The following is a 12284-nucleotide window of genomic DNA, read 5'->3' on the forward strand; positions in this document are numbered from 1 at the left end:
GTCAGGGAAAACGCTTGAATTCCGATCGAAGAAATATTTCAATCCTAAAATTTCAGCGCTGAAACATTCGAAATATTTCATTTATAAATTTGCAGCAATTTTGAATGCGAAATATTTCACAGCCATGGGCAGTGAAATATATTTGCAGTTTGAGATTGAGAAGTTTTCGATCGCTTTGCGCAGCGGGATGTGTGCGACTGGCGGGCGTTCGGCCGAATGCACAACTACCCATTTCAGAGGTTTACTGACTGTACACGACGAGCAACTGCAAAACGCTTGTCTACCAGAAGCTGATAGATGAGGAATACTTGGTTGCTGTTGCCAATAGTGATGGGCAATACAACACAATTTCGGAGCAGGCTCTGACCGGCTCCTTACCCGGCTTCGCCTTAGCGACTCCGTACCACCGGCTCCACCAGTCCAGGGCCGGCTAAGGAGTAACTGTTGTGCTTCAAAAAGCTAGTTGCCTAGATGCCAAGAAGTAAATAATTTGCGACCTATGGACAACACCAAGTCCAAGGATTTTCAAGGCTCCAACCTTCAATCTATCCTCAACTCTCTGTCCTGTTGGTGCTATTTCCTTAACTCCTTCCAACTATCCCGTGTTAATGTGATACGCGACCTGGGAGTGATCCTTGAATCAAAACTCTCCTTCTCGTCACAATACGAGAATATCATTTCTACTGCGTTTAAGGTGCTTGGGCTTATCCGCAGATTTACCAACTTAATAACTGACCCTAAATGTTTAAAGGGATTATTCTGCGCCCTAGTGTGCCCGATTCTTGAATATGGCTGTGTTGTCTGAAATCATTTTGCCCAAGTCTAGACGGCAAAAATTGAACAAGTTCAGCGCTGCTCCACCAGAATCGTCTTCAGGCGATTCCTTGGTCGCACTGCCCAGTTGCCTACTTATGTAGTCAGATGTCGTATGCTGGTCCTAGAATCACTTGAAAGCAGATGTGATCGCGCTCAGGCTATTTTTATCCCAGGACTCCTTCTCAGTGAAAAAGATGTTCTTTTCCTCTTAGCCCGCATTCGCTAATGGAACATTCACTGGAAGCAGACGCTCGTATTGACGCTCCGTGGTTACATTTGTGATAAGCGGTTGTTTCGAGTCCATTACTCGCTAAGTTGTGTGTGATCGTTTGCTGTGTTGTGTGTGAATCCGTGGTAACAGCCGTTTATTTATCACCATTAATATACATAGACCGAGGCGGTCTTAATCTCTAGCCTGCGACGAGGACGACTGGAGGTTCCGGTACGCGTCGGCGAGGTGACCTGCACCACTAGGAGATCGATTCGCTCTCTGGGGGTTCAGCTTCAAGAGAAGCTATCGTGGAGACCGCACGTGGAAGCGGCCGCGGACAAGGCCCTCCGCGCGGTGGCGGTTGTCACCTCGGTTATGAGAAACCACAGCGGCCCCCAGGTGGCCAAGCGGGGATTGCTGGCTGGAGTGGCTGAGTCCGTCATCCGCTACGCCTCCCCCCATCTGGGCCAAGGCAACGGACCTGCAGTGGTGACGGAGGAAACTCGCCCAAGTCCAGAGACCGTTGGCACGTGGAGTGACGATTTCGTTTCGCTCCGTGTCTTACGAGGTGGCAGTGGTGATGGCCGGTCTTGTACCCTACCGTCTAGTAATCCAAGAGGACGCAAGGTGCCATAGTAGGCTGTTGGCTGAACCTGATACCCGCAGGAAGGAAGTACGAGCGATGGAGCGAGCGGCCACGATGATCGAGTGGCAGGACGAGTGGGACCGTGCGGCGGCAACACCATCGGCCAGCCGCTACTTGACGTGGGCGCACGGGATTCCCGATTCCCGGGATTCCCGACATGCATCGGTGGATGGGACGGAGGCATGGTGAGGTGGATTTCCATCTTTCGCAGGTGCTTAGCGGACATGGGTTCTTTCGCGAGTATCTGAGCGTCTGCGGGTTTGCTTCGTCCCCGGAGTGTCCACGGTGCGCAGGGTCGGTCGAGTCTGTGGCCCACGTCATGTTTGAGTGCCCAGTGTTCGACGACACGCGACGCGAGCTGCTGGGCTGGGGGACACCCGAGGCAGTCCGGCTGGATAACATCGCCGAGAAGCTGCTGGAGAGTGCGGGGTGGTGGGACCGCATTCAACGAGCAGCGAAGATCATCACTACAGTGCTACATCAGTTGTGGTGCGATGAGGAAGCGCTCGCCAACGGACGAACGGAGGCGGCTTTCGCGGAGGATGACGAAGTTGCACTTGAAAGAGTGGCCTCACTCACATTATGGCCATAGGTCATAATGGACGTCACGTGGCGTGTGAACGAATCCCGAGCAGCGCGTCAGCGGTCTGCCCGCAACAGACGGCGTCGCGGCAGAGCTGAGGATCGGGCACGAGTGCGTCTGGCAGCAGACGTCGCAGCAGCGCTGGAAGCGATGACGAAATACTGCGGGCGGCAGTAGAGGCGAAGCGCGAGGACCTAGCTCCCCCTCCAATTCCTCGTCGAAGTAGGGGAGGACCACCTTCCCCGGAGACGGTGAGGGTTCGGCACGAACGGCGTCTGTTCATGCAGCGAGCTTGGAGAGCCTGTGTTCAACAAGAGGGTCCTTCAACAACGCGCCGTCGTCGGTCCATTCCAACGGAGGCGGACTTGATTCGGTCACGACGGAACAGATGTGAGAACGAAGGACGCCGTCGAGCTTCGGCTGCAGGTCGGCGATGGACACCTGCGGAGGAGGCTTCCGCTAGCGAGGCGGAATGGTCGGACCGTTAAGCAGAGAGACAATTTCAATGACCGAGATTAAGCACGAGGGAGTCATGCGGACTCGGGAAGCGTCCCTTTTTAACAAGTGGGAAGTAGATATAAGCGAAAATAAAGAAATGGGATAGCGACATCCGAAAGGGTCGATTTACGTAAGGCAAATCCCTGGCGGGCGACGCCGTACGTTAAGAGTGTAGGTTTGACGTGGTTATGTTATCAAATAAAGCCTGCAATGTCTTAAAAAAATCATTAATATACATAAGGGGGCGTCCATAAATTACGTAACGCTCAAAGGGGGTGAGGAGGGGGTTCCCTGTAGCGTTACGGTTTGTTACATAGGGGAGAGGGGGGGTTCACATTCTGTTACGTAACGTAATTCAATCCTATCACTGGTCACTGACAAATGATCGCCCACCTGGGTAAGTTTTGCACTTTTATTTCTTTATATCTTTTGATAGGGAATACGAACTTGACATTTATAAAATACTAAAACAGAGGTTTGACAGAAAATTGCCATAAAAAAAACCAACCGTGTAATACAGGTTTAAGAGCAGTGTGTCTCAGGTAAAGACTGTAGTTTTCAATCTTACCGTCAACAAAATTCAAACAGTTACATGTCATTCTACGCTAAACGCATCGACCTGTATATTATTGTTGGTAAACAACAGTCGTGCGGTGCTGTCAATCAGGATTAGTTGGATAATTCGGCTGCTCGATCATCCGGACCACCCGGATTATCGAGAAAGGGAACTCGTAACGTTACGAGACAGGAAACGATTAACAGACAGTAGCGAAGAAACATCTGCATACTTTATAAAAGCAATCAAATAAAAAAATATAAACCCATATTTTTTGTATTTGTTGATGCAAAACCAAATTAAGGGGGAAGGGGGGTTGTTCGATCATGCGTTACGTAATTTTGGAAGGGGGGTCTCCTCCAACGTTACGTTTTGTTACGATAGGGGGGGAGGGGGTCGAAAAATCCCAATTTCAGCGTTACGTAATTTATGGACGGCCCCTAAGTTGAGTAAAACTCATTTAGTTATGACGCCACAAGAGCGTCAGAATGTTCGACGTGCCGCACAGCTGCTCTCACATACTTCTGCTATTTCCTTGCGCCGTTATTTTAAAAATAATGCTGAAGCTACGGTCTTGGCGAATTTCATAGAAAAAGTAGACTTATGGTTCAGCAAATCGAACTCCTATAGTCCTTTCGCCAAATTAGACTATAAAAAATCTTATACAGCAAGCGATGATCAGATAAAAGCATTAGATGAAATGTTCGAATTGGTTTCAAATATGACCGTGATTGGTAAACATAGCTTGCACATTTTTCAAAAGTCGATGCTGATGCTGATAAAGTCTCTTAAAATGCTTTATGATGATCTTCGTAAAATACACAACATTTCCTTCATATCCACTCACAAGGTAATTAATGACATAAAAAAAGCATATATTCATATTGATCTACCATCCTTTTTAATTTAGCTCAATCAAGATGTACTGGAGATTTTTTTCTCACAGCTAAGGCATATAGGAGGGGTATATGATCATCCCTCACCAATGAGCTACATTCATCGTATTAAGATGATTATATTAGGAAAAGCACCTACGTTCTTAAAAAATCAAACAGACCTGAAGCCATCTACATTTTCCTGTACAGATGAATATATCTCATCGCAAATTCGGACATCGATTGAGATTGAAAATGAAGGTTCTGAACAGGCTAATGACGGTGATATAATTTCAGCATCAATCATTACCTCGGCCTTATTCAACCTCCAGTTAAACAAAACATACAAGCCGATACCCTGAGTTCGAGAATCAATGAAATGTTAAGCTCCGTCAGCAGTTCCCCTATCGAGCTTCCTGAAGAAGACAGCGATGGACTCGAGTATATTATGGGTTCCACATTTTAATTTGGGTAATCTGAGTCTTAATTTGAATAGCGACCATTCGTATAGCCATCCACCTTCATTTGTAAAACATTTGTTGGTTGCTGGTTTGTTTGTTCCTTCAGAAGCTTTTTTGAAACAAGGATACAAGATGGAGAATGCACCCAAATGGGAATTTTAACAAAAAACGTCATAAATCAAAGAGATTAGCTAAGCGACTTAAAAAGGATTCCCCGAGTTACCGTTAATAATTCTACAACTATTTGCTAAACATCGCATAAATGTACGTATAAAATTTCTCAATATGAAAATAGCTAATGAAAAAAGGGCTTTTAACAAACGAAAAGCACCATCACATCCCAAAACTGCGAAAAAATGCGAAAAATTACAAATTAGTTGCTTAAATTTCATTTCAATGCTATATTGGAGGATTAATAAAGTATATTTTGTTTGTTTAACGGATGTATCAAACAGACAGAAATATGAATTACATAAATTTACTTTTGGTGATGTATAAATTATAATCGTGTACCAAAGAGGAAACCTGCAATTTATTTGCTGATCGTTTCATGAGTTCGTTTGCCACTGAAGCTCCTGGCTTCTCATTGGATGCTGCTCTCAACAACGTGCCCTCCGACGCGGTCGATGTTAATGTGCGTGACATAAACATCTCCAGAGATTCTGTGCTAAAGGCGCTCAAGCAGGTCAAACCATCCTACAACCCTGGACCTGATGGTATTCCAACCGCAGTTCTGGCCAAATGCAGCGAAGTTTTGGCCGGACCTCTGGCTCGTATCTTCACACTCTCGCTCAATCAGCGTATGTTTCCAGCAGCATGGAAATCGTCCTACATGTTTCTTGTGCATAAAAAGGGGGATAAGAGCTTAGTGGAAAACTACCGTGGCATTACTACTTTGCCTGCAGGTGCTAAGGTTTTTGAAGTCGTCGTCCAGAACTCGCTCTTGAACTGTTGCCGCTCGCTGATATCAACACGCCAACACGGGTTCTTCCCTCGCCGCAGTGTGACCACCAATTTGGTGGAGTTTGTATCTCACTGCCATGCTGCATTCGCTTCGGGAGCCCAGATGGATGTCATCTATACCGACCTTAAGGCTGCCTTTGATCGGGTGAATCATCGCTTGTTGTTGGCGAAGCTTGCTCGTCTTGGATTCTCTGCCTCTTTAGTGGAGTGGTTCGAATCTTACCTCACCAATCGTCGATATCGCGTCTAAGTTGATTGTATGACATCTAGGGAATTCGTGAGTTGTTCAGGCGTGCCACAGGGTAGTAACCTTGGACCCTTGCTGTTTTCTCTATTTTTCAATGACGTTACTACTGTAGTAAGGGAATCTGAATGTTTATTGTATGCGGACGATCTTAGACTTTTTTTTCCTGTGAGGTGTTTTGGTGATTGTTATGTCCTGCAAGCATCGATCGACTCTTTTTCCGACTGGTGTCTGAGCAACGACCTACAAATTTCTGTTGATAAATGTTTGTCCATGTCGTTTCACCGTTCTAATTGTCCAATAGTGTTTAACTACTGCATCTCCGGTACACAATTACAACGACACAGTGCAGTAAAAGACTTAGGAGTTACTCTTGACCGTAAACTTGACTTTCATGTGCATCATAACGAAATTATTGATAGAGCGAACAGAATGCTAGGATTTATACGCAGGCAGTCGAGAGAATTCTCCGACCCACATTGTCTTGTCGCACTCTACAAATCACTAGTCAGATCCATCTTAGAATACTCCTCAGTAGTTTGGTGCCCATCGTCGTCGTTATGGTCGAATAAGATTGAGTCAGTGCAGAAAAAATTCACCCGTTTGGTCTTACGGTTCACACCCTGGCGTAACGTAGCAGCGAGACCTAGTTATCATGCCCGGTGTTTAATTTTTGGACTCGAATCTCTCGCTACTTGTCGCGAAACGGCGCAAATATTGTTCATGAAAAAAATCATCCTAGGAGAGATAGATTCACCGGACCTTTTAGCTAGAGTTAATTTCCACGTACCTGCTCGTATTTTAAGAAACTTTAGGCTACTAAGAGTTGACCAAACTAGACGTGCATATAGCGATAATGAACCTTTGACTGCGATGGCTATCAGATTTAATGCACATTATGACTCTTTTGACTGGAATTCCCTAATTTAACCTGTTTTTCTTGCTGTGATACTCTGTGTTATTTATTTTGTGCTGATGTTACATTGTACCGTGATGCTTTATGTTATTATAAGTTTAGTTTATAAGATCAGTGATAAGGCCAATTATGGCCAATCACTTAACATTTACAAATAAACAAATAAACAAATAAATGTATATATTAGTGAATATGCACATTTTTTTTAAATATAACTATTCCGACTAGACCATATAAATAAATAAATGTAGTTGTTCACAATGTTGTTTGTTTCCCTAGCAAAAGGCCAGGGCCTGCCACCGGCATGTGGGAAAGTTTACTGGCAGGCCCTGGGACCTGCCATCGGGCTGAACGTGTTAAACGATTGGTACGGCGACCAATTCAGAAAACTATGTTGAGTATATTTGTGACAATAATGTTTGTGAGAATAGTATTTTGCTTCTGATGATTCTTTTGAGTAGCGCTAGCTTGTACCGATGCACTTGTTTTTTCAACAAATAACGTATGTAATTTCAATCACCATTTGGTATCGTTGCATTCTAAGAGTTTGGTAATGCTATCTTATTATGTTCTTATGCTCCAGTGTTAGATTTTGCTAATGTTTACGTTGCCTAAGCTGTTTAGTTGCAATTGTTGGCCTGGAAAAATTCCAAAAATGAGTTGTATAGAAATGTAAGAAATGAAGGACTTCTAGTATCATCAAGCTCATAAGATTACAGTCAAGCTGCATATGCGTCGGAATATTTCGTCGCCTTTGATGCGGGACTTCCTTTCTGCAGCCGAGGCGTAATGTACCGTCACCGTGATGCGATGCAGACGGGGCCATACCCAGATAGCAAAGCCGAAGACCTTTGTATGGGAGCCATCGCGCTCATCAAGGCTCACTTAGTCGCGCGCATAACCCGCTGCGCAAAGCGATCGAAAACTTCTCTAACTCAAACTGCAAATATATTTCACAGCCCATGGCCCATTGAAATGAGAAATCACTCTCTTGATTTGGTTGCGGCGGCCTAGCTGCTTCACACTCTTTATTTTTCTTCTTTTTGCAGTTCCCACAAGAGGATTCACACATGTGTTCTCACATATTTACATACACACACACGGTGGTTGGTAGACTGGCGCGGCTATTTCCAATTCTGTCTTCTCTTCTTCCTCTCTCTTCACACCGCGCTGGAGCCCGTTTGGTGGTGCGCATGTTCAGCCTGCTTGGTTCCGGGAAGATGTCATCAAATTTGGCGCGCCTCAACCGCGGTGTTGTATGAAGGCTGTTGATGTAAGTACACAATTAATACACAGACTTTGTTGAAAAGATTACACTTTATTTGAAGATGTAACAAACTTACCTTTGTGCTTGAGGATCAATTGAATCTTGAACGCCTGCGCACACAGTGTCGCAATTTGAAGAGGTTTGGAGAACAGCTAGCGGTAACAGCACACATCTGAAACTTGTAAAGTGCAATGATTTAATTAGAATAAATGTCACATAGCACTAGACACTTAGAAAAGGACACTTAACCAAACAATTAGATGATAAAAATTCGTCCTCCGATGAAGCAGAAAGAACACCGTGGATGGTGCAGTACGGGAAAGTGTTTTACGCAGGAAAAATAGTTCACGCAGCACACAAACACACACTCTCACGTCCACGGTTCAGAGCACACTAAAGTCGCTCTTTGGCTTGGATGGAAAAGAGCAAACACCCTGATGAGTGTAATGGAAGAAAATGACTTGTGTTCAACAGGGATGGGTAGAATCAAACACACGAAGTGTACAGGAGAATTCTCTTCGTGTGGCAAGAGAGAATTGACTAACACCCTGATGAGCGAGAACGCAACAAACGTTGTGCAATGTAGAAATGGGATAGGAATAGTGAGCGAAGGAAGTTTTTGGACATGAGGGGGTTGAAACTGAGAGAAAAAAGCTTCGGTTGGTACTTGGGTATACGCCGACGCCGATGCAGAAGGTGATGCGCTTAAGGGAGGGAGAATGGCTTCCTCCCTTGATGTGCGGCTGCAGCGGGTGGTGTGAAGCCGCCTGGCCAATGCGGTCGCCAACAATGAGATGGCAGGAGGGGCCAATCTCTTTGGTGTTCACAAAGCAGCACATTCAACTGAATCCCAGGAGACTGTATATTGTAAAATTAGATATTTTAAAAGACGAAAGTGACATGCGAAACAGCATATCAGAATTCCGTAATGAATTGTTTGTAATATCTGAAAATAATACAAACCCGTAACTATTCGATAAAGATAAGGCATTACATTTATGAGGGACTTACATTAGAATACTGAAATAATAAAACAATCCTTACAATACCTTTTTTAGAAATAAAACTGATTGAGCGACGATGTTATGCACAGGAAGAAAAGATAAACAATACCGGTTATAAAGTGTTAAATTTGACAATCGTCATGTCGATCTAAATCTTTCGATAAGCTCAACTCCTTTCTACTCACTTTGATTGTATCACATATCTTGGTATACGCGGTCTATGCGGTGCTGTCATTCGGTTAAATAAACATAACCAAAATCAAATTGAAAACCGAAAACCGAAAAGAAAACCGTATTCAGGTGAGTTTTAGTTTTACAAATTATGTTGAGATCGCGGATGAGTTTTGAATATTAGATTTAACGTATAGATTTTTTGAAGACTGCTCCACCACGCAAAAAAATATAGCGAAATCTATCAAAAATGGATGAGCGATACAGAATAGCGCTGTTAAATTGAACCGAAGTGTTTGCCAGTTTCGCTCGTTTTCATATCCTCCTGCAAAGAAGACCGAGAACACGCATTTGGGCAAGACCAATGCTGTTGGAGCTAAATCAAAATGCAAGCCAGTTAATGCGTGCGATTCTGGAGGAAGAGCTCGACAATACCGTTATGAATTTTATACGACTAGTGAGATGGGACTTTGCTTATCTGTTGATGGCTATAACACTCCGCATCCGTAGGCAGGATTACACCAAAAAACAAACTTATTATAAAACTAAGATTTCTGGCTTCTGGTGATAGCTTCAAAAGCTTGGAATACGCCTGTCGAGTAAGTTATTGATTGAATATTGCGGAAAAGAGTAAATTAATTAATGTTGCAATCTTTTTTTATCACATCATAGGTATCTGAACAATCGATATCATTGTTCATCTCAGAAGTGTGCAACAGTTTACTAATTTATCTTCGCAAATACGTAAAGGTTCGTAAAAAAATAATTATTACATTTGTTGCTAATTAATTTGAAACTTATTTTAATTATGTTTCTAAATGTCTTATTACAGCTTCCGTCGACACAGCAAGAATGGCTTACGGTGTCGCATGCATTCAATGCCAAATGGAAGATTCCCCATGCTATTTGTGCCATCGATGGAAAGCGTGTTGCCATCAAAGCTGCTGCCAAAAGTGGAACGGGATATTATAACTACAAAAATTTTTTTAGTATTGTGTTGTTGGCAGTTGCGGATGCTGACTGCAATTTCATGTTTGTTGACGTTGGGTGCAAGGGTCGCATATGAGACAGTGGAATTTTAAGGACCTCTCGTCTTTACGGTATGCTGGAATGAAAGGAATTAAACATCCCAGAGGCGGAACCGGTAAATCAAAATTCTTCCATCAAAGTCCCGTATATGCTCTTGGGAGACCTTTCGGTGGTGCTACAGAGAGTGGTTCAATAGAACGCCTTTTTAACGAACGCCATTCTCTGGCACGAAGGGTTGTTGAAATGGCTTTCGGGATACTCAATGTTTAGAGTTCTTCGACTACTATGGGACTATGGAACTGAATCCATAAACGGCCAGCTTGATAGTACTTACTACAGTATACCTTCATAATTTTATTAGAAGAACTGAAATAACGAGGAGAGACAGATGGGATAATGAAGAATTAAACCATAATTTCACTCCTTTGCGTGGAATAGTTCCTCATACAACCAACGAACTTATGCAAATCCGTTTACATTTTCGAACCCTTGAAAAATCCTGTTATGAAGGTGTTAATGATGAAGAGGAAGTTTCGAAATTGATGAAGACACGATTTTGTTGCTTTGAACTCTGGAACTTGACTGACTTTATTCAGAAAAAAAACATCCTATTATATACTTGAGAAATTAGGGAATTCGAGCTGCCGCACGTGGATTTGAGCTGCACGATACCAAACTACAGCAGTTTTGCGCTGCGTAATAGATTTACGCTGAAGTATCTTTTACACGTAGGTAAATTTCCTTGAAGCGCCCTCTACCTTACGCCAGACGTACTAAGGGTGACGCGTTACCATTACGCTTGCCATAACAGAAGGTATAACATAAATATTAATAAATTAAACGAAGAACCAGAACATAATAACAAATGAGTTATGATTAATTAAAATTGCTTCTATCTTAGTTACTTGTTTCTATCCCCGGGACATGAGGGTGTGGCATAAGTTTTTCATCCTCATCTGTGATGGGTAAAGTTTTGCAAAAATCTGGAGTCGACTCCGATCTGACTCCGGATTATGCTGACCTTCCGGAGTTAGCATCGCAGATCCCATTGCCTACAACACTAAACCCAGTTTTCGGAAGTGAGCAGAAAGCCACGACAGTCCCGGTGCGTGCAAGACTTCCCGAAATCCTGCTACAACATTTCGACGGAAATATTCGCGACTGGCCTGCCTTCCGTGACGCGTTTCAATCACTGATACAGCAGCTGACCGAATGTGACAAGCTGCATTATCTTGCTGCGTCGTTGACTAAGGACGAAAGCGCGGTGATCGACGCTTTGGAAATTAAATCCAAAAACTACGACGTAGTCTGGAAGCTGTTGTCCGAGCGCTACGAGAATAAGTACCTCATCGTCAAAACCACCGTTGAGGCGTTATTCAGCTTATCCCCGCTGAGGAGAGAATGTGCAGATTCTCTATGCCGACTCGTCGACGATTTCGAGCGTAACCTTCGAATGCTCGAAAAGGAAGGCGAGAAACCAGATGCATGGAGCACGCTGTTGGTGTTGAGGCTAAGCTAGTTGCTGGATCCAACAACCCTGCGTTATTGGGAGCTTCACCGGAAGTCTACGACCATCCCAACGTACAAGGACTTAGTGCAGTTCGTCCGCAACCATTGCCATGTACTAAAGTCTTTCTCCAAGCCAGCCAGCGGAGCCAGAACCGGAGACACCATGCGCAGCAATCCTCGAGTGCAACCCATGCTGCGACCAGTGCTGTGAATAGTGATGCGTACAACGACAAGTGTAAATTGTGCGGTGTTTCAAAACATTTTGTGTTCCGTTGTGCAATAATTAACGATATGAGTGTTACAAATAGAAAGCAACTAGTGCAGTCGAAAGGATTGTGTTTCAACTGCCTTTCTCCAGCTCATCGTTTACGACAGTGCACATCAAGCGGATGAAAGATCTGCCAACAACGGCATCATACGTTGCTGCACGAAGCAGCGCCAGCAACTGAGGCGTCGGATGCTCCAACAACGAGTTCTACCTGTCCTCCTCAGTCCCTTACCCACTTGTTCCAAACAGATCGAAAACAGTGTTGTG

This window comes from Anopheles coluzzii, chromosome 2 (assembly GCF_943734685.1).
Source record: "Anopheles coluzzii chromosome 2, AcolN3, whole genome shotgun sequence".
Classification (NCBI taxonomy): Eukaryota; Metazoa; Arthropoda; class Insecta; order Diptera; family Culicidae; genus Anopheles; species Anopheles coluzzii.